This window comes from Scyliorhinus canicula, chromosome 2 (genome assembly GCF_902713615.1).
Source record: "Scyliorhinus canicula chromosome 2, sScyCan1.1, whole genome shotgun sequence".
Taxonomy (NCBI): domain Eukaryota; kingdom Metazoa; phylum Chordata; class Chondrichthyes; order Carcharhiniformes; family Scyliorhinidae; genus Scyliorhinus; species Scyliorhinus canicula.
Genome location: NC_052147.1, coordinates 34,509,378 through 34,516,847, shown reverse-complemented (window position 1 = coordinate 34,516,847; position 7,470 = coordinate 34,509,378). Strand labels below are relative to the sequence as shown.

Sequence of the window (7,470 nt, the reverse complement as noted above, 5' to 3'; positions counted from 1 at the left end):
CCAGTCCCCACAGCGACAACACCTCTCCTCTGTCCCCCCCAGACCCCACCAGCTCCTTCCTGACCCTACCAGCAGCAACCCGGTATTTGATTTGTACTGTTGATATGTACAAACTCATGGGGGCTTCGGAGTAAGTCGGCAATTCAGCGCAGACGCAGTGGGAGCCTGGCGTTCGGCGGTCCGGCGCAGCCGCAGTGGGGGCCTGGCGTTCGGCGGTCCGGCGCAGCCGCAGTGGGGGCCTGGCGTTCGGCGGTCCGGCGCAGCCGCAGTGGGGGCCTGGCGTTCGGCGGTCCGGCGCAGCCGCAGTGGGGGCCTGGCGTTCGGCGGTCCGGCGCAGCCGCAGTGGGGGCCTGGCGGTTGGCCGTCCGGCTCAGCCGCAGTGGAGACCTGGCGTTCGGTGCTCAGGCGCAGCCGCAGTGGGGGCCCAGCGTTCGGCGCAGCCGCAGTGGGGGCCTGGTGGTCGGCGGTCCGGCGCAGACGCAGTTGTGGGGGGGGAAACCAGGCAGACGGGAACCATGTTGCTGTGATTCAGTCACTTCGGCGATGTCTCGGCGTCTTTTTGTCGCCATAGATTGGAACCCTGCTTCCTGGTGAATGTGTTCGCGGTGAAGGACGTTCCGTTGTCAGCCTGGGGGTTGGTGAGTGTCCGTGTCTGCGCCATACATGCGCCGCGGCCTGGCGCATAGCCGCGGGAAGCAGGAGAGGGCGCCATGTCCAACTCTAGGCCTCAAATTCAGGGTAGAGGCTTTAATTTTTCCGGGTTTTTTCCCCAGTCTGATCCAAGGCACCGGAGACATTTGCAGCTCCCGAGAACTGCTCTTCATGCCTGTGTTTTAAACGTTGATTTTTGCTTCCTTTTGTGGATTGTTCCTGTGTATAATCCTTGGATATTATCGGATTAGGAGTATATTTCATGGGTGTATGTTTAGTGTTATGTAACTGAAAATGATTTGCCACTTGAACCCGACTGGAGAGCGCGTATTGTAATTTTGTGGGGACAAATATTTTTTAAAATAAATTTAGAGTGCCCAATATTTTTCCAATTAATGGGCAATTTAGCGTGGCCAATCCATCTTTGGGTTGTGGGGGTGAAACCCTCGCAGAATGTGCAAACTCCACACAGACAGTGACCCAGAGCTGGGTTGGAACCTGGGACCTCAGCACCGTGAGGCAGCAGTGTTAACCACTGCGCCACCGTGCTGCCCTAGGGGATAAATATTTTAATGCTCAATTTGTAATCAAAATTCCAACTATTTGGTACTTTGCGAATTGATTACAAACATCTATCAGATTGTTTAAAGTACTCAGCAGGATTTTATGTAAGTTTTTTTTAAAAAGCAGCAGTGTTGAATGGTCACTTCAGATGCTAACAGGAGAATATATTCATGCATTATTATTATTCATTTCGCAATATGGGAGACACCCACATTTATTGTCCATCTCTAATTGCCCTTGAAAGGGCATTTAACAGTCAACCACATGGAGTCATGTGCGGTGGCATGATAGCATAGTGGGTGGCACTATTGCTTCAGAGAGCCAGGGACCCAGGTTCGATTCCCGCTTGGGTTACTGTATCTCTGCATGTTCTCCCCTTTTCTGCATGGGTTTCCTCCAGGTGCTCCGTGTTCCTCGCACAAGTCCCGTAAAACATGCTGTTAGGTGAATTGGACATTCTGAATTCTCTCTCTGTACCCGAACAGGGGCTGGTTTAGCTCATAGGGGCTGGTTTAGCTCATTGCGCTAAATCGCTGGCTTTCAAAGCAGGCCAGCAGCACGGTTCGATTCCCGTACCAGCCTCCCCGGACAGGCGCCGGAATGTGGCGACTAGGGGCTTTTCACAGTAACTTCATTGAAGCCTACTCGTGACAATAAGCGATTTTCATTTCAACAGGTACCGGAGTGTGGCAACTAGGAGATTTTCATAGTAACTTCATTGCAGTGTTAATGTAAGCCTACTTGTGACAAAGATTATTATGTAGGCCAAACCAAGTGATGATGGCAGATTTCCTTCCCTAAAGCTCATTGGTAACCAGGTGGTTTTTTATGACGATCAACAACGGTGATAAGGTTAGACTTACAATTCCAGATTTATTTGTTATTGAATTCAAATTTCACCATCTGCTGTGGTAGGATTCGAAACAGGGTCCCCAAAACATTAGTCTGGGTCTCTGGATCACCAGGCAGCGATTATACCACTCTCTCTCTCTCTTTCCCCCCCCCCCCCCCCATAGACTTTCAGCTGCCAAAGTAGCGAAAACACATCCCCGTAGAAGAGCTACAGCTCAGAAAGAGGCCGTTCAGCCCATTGTGTCTGAGCTGGCTGACAAAAGAAAAAAAATAGCCTCCCATACTAATCCCACCTTCCAACACCTGGTCTGTAGTCTTGCAGGTTACAGCACATAAGGTGCAGATCCAGGTACCTTTAAATAAGTTGAGGGTTTCTGCCTCTACCATCAAACCAGACAGTAAATTTCAGATACCCTCATCCGTCACCAGTCACCTTAAATCTGTGCCATGGTAATTGACACCTCTGCTCCGGGAAACTGGTCTTCCCTGTCTGCTCATTCATAGGCCCCTCATAATTTTATATACCTCAATTAAGGTATATAATTCTCTGTTCCAGTGATGACAACACGAGCCTATCCAATCTTTCCTCCGAGCTGCAATTTTCAAGGCCTGGTAACATTCTTGTAAATCTACTCTGTACTGTCTCCAGAGAAATTATGTCTTTTCTGTAATGTGGTGACCAGAACTGTACAAACAATTTCAGTTGGAGCCTAACCAGAGTTTTATACAGTTCCATTAATACATCCTTGCTTTATATTCAACACCTCATTCAATAAAGGAAAGCATTCCATATGCTTTCTTTACCGCTTACCTGTCCTGCCACCTTCAGAGATCTGTGGATGTGCACTCCAAGGTGTCTTGCTTCCTCTTCTCGGTATCCTCCCGTTTATTGTGTATTCCTTTGCTTTGCTTGCCCTCCCCGAATGCATTACCTCACACTTTTCTGGATTGAATTCCATTTGACACTTTCCTGCGCTCCCAACCATACCATTGATATAATTCTGGGATCGACAGCTATTCACTTCACAATCAACTGGGCCAAGTTAGTTGTTCATGGAGATGTACTTATCGCTACTGACCTACATTTGAAAGAGGTCAGAGTGGATAGAAATATTCCTCCTGGAACAAGAAAAAACCTGTATCTCTTCAGTTTTGGATATTTTAATTGCTACCAAAACAATAGCAGAACCTTATAATAGACTTGAAATGTGCTCGGATCATTGTCAATTCCTCTGTACGATGTTGGGCTTGAATGTATTCCTTGTCATATTTACCCAATGCAATAAGTACTTGTGCCACAGATAAATAATAATCTTTATTAGTGTCACAAGTAGGCTTACATTAACACTGGTACAATTTTGCTTTCCAGACAGGTGGGTGTTTGTCTTCAATTCTCTCAACATTTTACAAAAGCTGTACAATGAATCCATCTATTCCCATCTCTTTCCTTTTCATGTCATTAATTATTTATTAGCTATTCTAGCTTTGTGATAATGCTTAATTGAAATTGAATGTAGTGGACATATGAAAGTCTTCGTGCTCTAAGGAAGATGCACCAAATTTAATTTCTGCAGTGAAATCTTACCTTCAACTACTTACTAGTATTTCTACTTTTCAAAAGTAGTGTTTTTGGCAAATATGCCTTGCTATATAGCGTATTGCATTTTGGATTCATAGCGTAATGTATTTTAGATTTATGCCATTTTAAATATTGAACAATGCATATTTTGCTATTACTCTACAGTATAAAAGATGCATTAATTTTGCATTTGTTTTAGAACAATATATATTACCCATAATACCAGTTGAGTGAACTAAAGGAATTAACTAGATAATAACTACTCTGATTAGTGAAAAGATCTTGCCTTGAATTAAGTGACCACCTAATGTATAATAATTCAAACCCTTCCTAGTAATGAAATTAATAATTAAAACTGGTTATAGCGGAAATGAACATCTCGGAAGTGCAGAATAAAGCATGGTTCAGCTCTGTTTTATTAGAGATTCATCTATGTTTATATAATACAAATTCTATGATTGGCAGATTGAAATTAAACTTGGAGACTATCATAACTTAACCGACTGAACATATTACAAAGTATGATACTAAGTACAATACTGTTTTTGTAGAAAAGAAGTGCCAATGTCTATTTGTCCATGTGTGCATATATTAAATGCTTTCTGTCTGAAAGAATGTTACTTTGGCACTCTGTGAGTCAGTTTATAATTTGCTTATATTCAGTCTTCTGAACTGCTTCAAGAATTAGCTAATCAAATTTCACTGAATAGGAAGCCTTGGCTCAGTGGTGGTATTCTTGCCATTGATTCAGAAGTTGATGGGTTCAAGTCTCACTTCGGTGACATGAAACTCGGCTGCTATGTCAGTGTAATACTGAGGAAATAATGCACGGTCGGAGGTATCTGTTGCTGCTGCCAGGTGAGCTTAAATCCCGAGGCACCACTTGAAGCCTAGGGAAGCTCCTCTGGCATTCTGGCTAATATTTGTTCCTCAATCAACGTCACTAAAAACAGATTAGCTGGATAATTATCTCTGTGCTGTTTGTGAAGCCTTACTTTGTATAAATTGGCTGCTGCTTCCGACATTGGGATAATGACGACAGAGCAAAAGTAATTAATTGGCTGTAAAGTGTTTTTGGATGCCCTGAGGTTGTGAAAGAAGCTATTTATACAAGCTGATGTTAAAAATGCTAATAAAATATTTGTGCACTTGCTCCTCGGAGGTTCTCTTCCCTGTGTTTGCATAATAATAATCTCCTTGGGGCCTTTTCTACTGAGTCATCACTTTGCACGATTGTGGGGAGCACTGATTTAATAATTTAGTTTTTATTATTAGTCATAAAACTAGCCAGTTAAAAAGAATCAGTTATTTTATTACTTTCAATAGTGTGAAGCAAGGATCCAATACTCTTTTGCTTGATTGTTAGCCAAATGAAAATTTTCCTGAGTTAGTATTAGCAGTTGGTGACTTAAAAAAAAATAATAATTTTAATTCAAATTTTCCAACAACAAATTTTATCACACCAATGAAAAACAGTAACCCCTCCCCCCCAATACAAAAACAATAAATTAACAACAAGAAAAATAAATAAGTGTAAAACTACGAGAACAACCCCCCCCCCCCCAGGGTTGCTGCTGAAGTTGACCCCCCTCTAATGCTCCGCCAGGAAATCAAGCAAAGGCTGCCACCGCCGGAAGAACCCCTGCACCGACCCCCTCAGGGCAAACTTGACCCTCTCCAGTTTAATGAACCCGGCCATGTCGTTAATCCAGGATTCTGGACTCGTGGGGGGGGCTTTGCGTCCTTCCACTGTAAAAGAATCCTTCGCCGGGCTACTAGGGACGCAAAGGCCAGAATACCGACCTCTCTCGCCTCCTGCACTCTCGGAGCAGTTGGTGACTTTACAAGTCAATTCAACTCCTGCAGTAAAAATGTAGATGATTTGCCAGTTTCCTAAAATATAATGGCCTTCCTCTAAATTTTCCTACTTTATGCCTGGCTAAGAATTGATACCATTATCTAATATTAGTGTTGCAGATTAGAGTGTAAATCGGCCCGTGCCAACTCATTAGTTCAAGTTTGTGATGAATCTTAAATGTTAAATCTTAAATACAGTATTGTTAAATCGTAAAACTTCTCGATTTCAGATTTTTGTTTAAATTTGGACTAGTTTACATTTGTGCATTGAAGTTTAAAGTCCTTGTAATCTATACCTTGTGAATCAGGAGCAATGAAGTGTCTGTCGTATTTAAAAATAACCTAATTGACATTGTTGCCATCGTCCTGGATAATTTCCTCCGCTCCAGCTTGGACATGTAATAGTCACCTTGCTGTGTCTATAACTGTACCAGGCGCTGCCTGGGAAATTGAGTAAGGTAGCAGGTATGTGGCCACATGCAGCTGCATTCTCCATTACCTGCCTATGTGTAAACTGGAGTATTGGCTGGGGAGTAGTATCAGGACCAGGTAGTTGAAATTAATTTGTAAAACATTACCACATTATCTTTCTATTTGGCAAATTGTTTGTGCTGATAGTCAAATTTGTAACACTGTCTTGCCAGATGAGGATGTAAATTTTTTGGGATCTTGGGCAGATTCCCATATGTTACTGAACACTCGCATTTAAGAAATTCCCATGGAAATGCAAATCCGAAAATAGTGCCAAGTGTCGGCCCTCGTTAGCCAGTGAAGACATATTGCAGCAGTTACTGGTAGGTGGGGGAGGTGAAAGATACCAGAATACAGCTTCCTGTTAAAAGCTATTGACCTTTAACAATCAAGTTATTTTTGACCACATCCTGGATAGAATACTTTTAACTCAATTGAAGCAAGTTTATGAATGATCTTTTGAGGCTTTTAAGAATAAAAATTAAAAAGTAAATTAAGAATAAAACGTACATCAGATTTATCAGAACACGAAAGAAAGATTAATATTTAAGGAGATGAACTTTCGTGATGCACTGGCATTTACATTCTGACACTGATGTTGCTTGTAAATATAAGAAGGAATAACTCACTCAATTTTAAAGCTTCTTGACTTAAGTACGTTTTTATTTATAGTTTGGCTAAATAAGCACTGTGAAGGTAGTGATTCAGTAACGTGCTTCACCCTACTATGTTATCTATCAAAGTAATTTCTTGAATTGGGAAGGACAATGTCGGTACTTGTATTTCTGGCTATTTCTCATTGTTTTTTAAAAATGTTTTAATTCTCCATTTTCACATTTTCCTCCAAAATTCACACCCCACCCACAAATGTTAAACGGTAACAAATACAAAATCAATCCCCTTAACAATAACAACGATCCCATCCTCCCACCACCCCAAACAACGGCCCACCTGTCAATTTATGCATCCAATAAAACAAACCCTCCAATGGTGGAAACAAAAAAAGGAGAAAAAGAGAATGGAGCCCGGGACCGCCCATGGTCACCCTAGAGTCCACCCCCCCCCCCCCCCCCCCCCACTCAACACCGCCCAACCTCTGAAAGAGTACCGTACATGATACCCAAGAGTTGTAAACCCCTCCAACTCCTCCCGCCCACTGCCTCTTGTAAAACTTCTCCTCCCAACCTCTGTTCCTTCCCCCCAACTTTCCACCCCGGCTAGACCACTCGGACCCTGTTCTGCCAGGCTCCGATGGCCGCAGCCCCTCCCCCCAACTCACTCCCGTTCACTGGCCAGTTTAAACCGGCCAGCGCGGAGGCCCCCGCCTGGGTCCCTTTCCCCCTGCCCGGCCCGAGAAAAACCAAGAAATCCCCTTTTAGCACACACACCCCGCATATCCACCTACACCCCAAAGAGCCCTCACTTCTAGTGCAAGTCCCATCACTTCCCTTGTCCAAATATATACACCATTGGCTCCTTTAGCCCGTACACCCACG

General features: G+C 43.4%; 1 protein-coding gene across 2 annotated transcripts in view; it reads left to right on the top strand.

Annotated features, from left to right (window-relative positions):
• Window positions 1-453: 453 nt before the first annotated feature.
• The window catches only part of ppm1aa (protein phosphatase, Mg2+/Mn2+ dependent, 1Aa), a 37,513-nt gene continuing 30,496 nt past the window's right edge, over window positions 454-7,470 (top strand). For both annotated transcript variants that reach the window (XM_038775767.1, XM_038775760.1), the window contains exon 1: window positions 454-638. The gene's annotated coding sequence lies outside the window, so the exon portion shown is untranslated. The remainder of the gene's footprint in view (window positions 639-7,470) is intronic.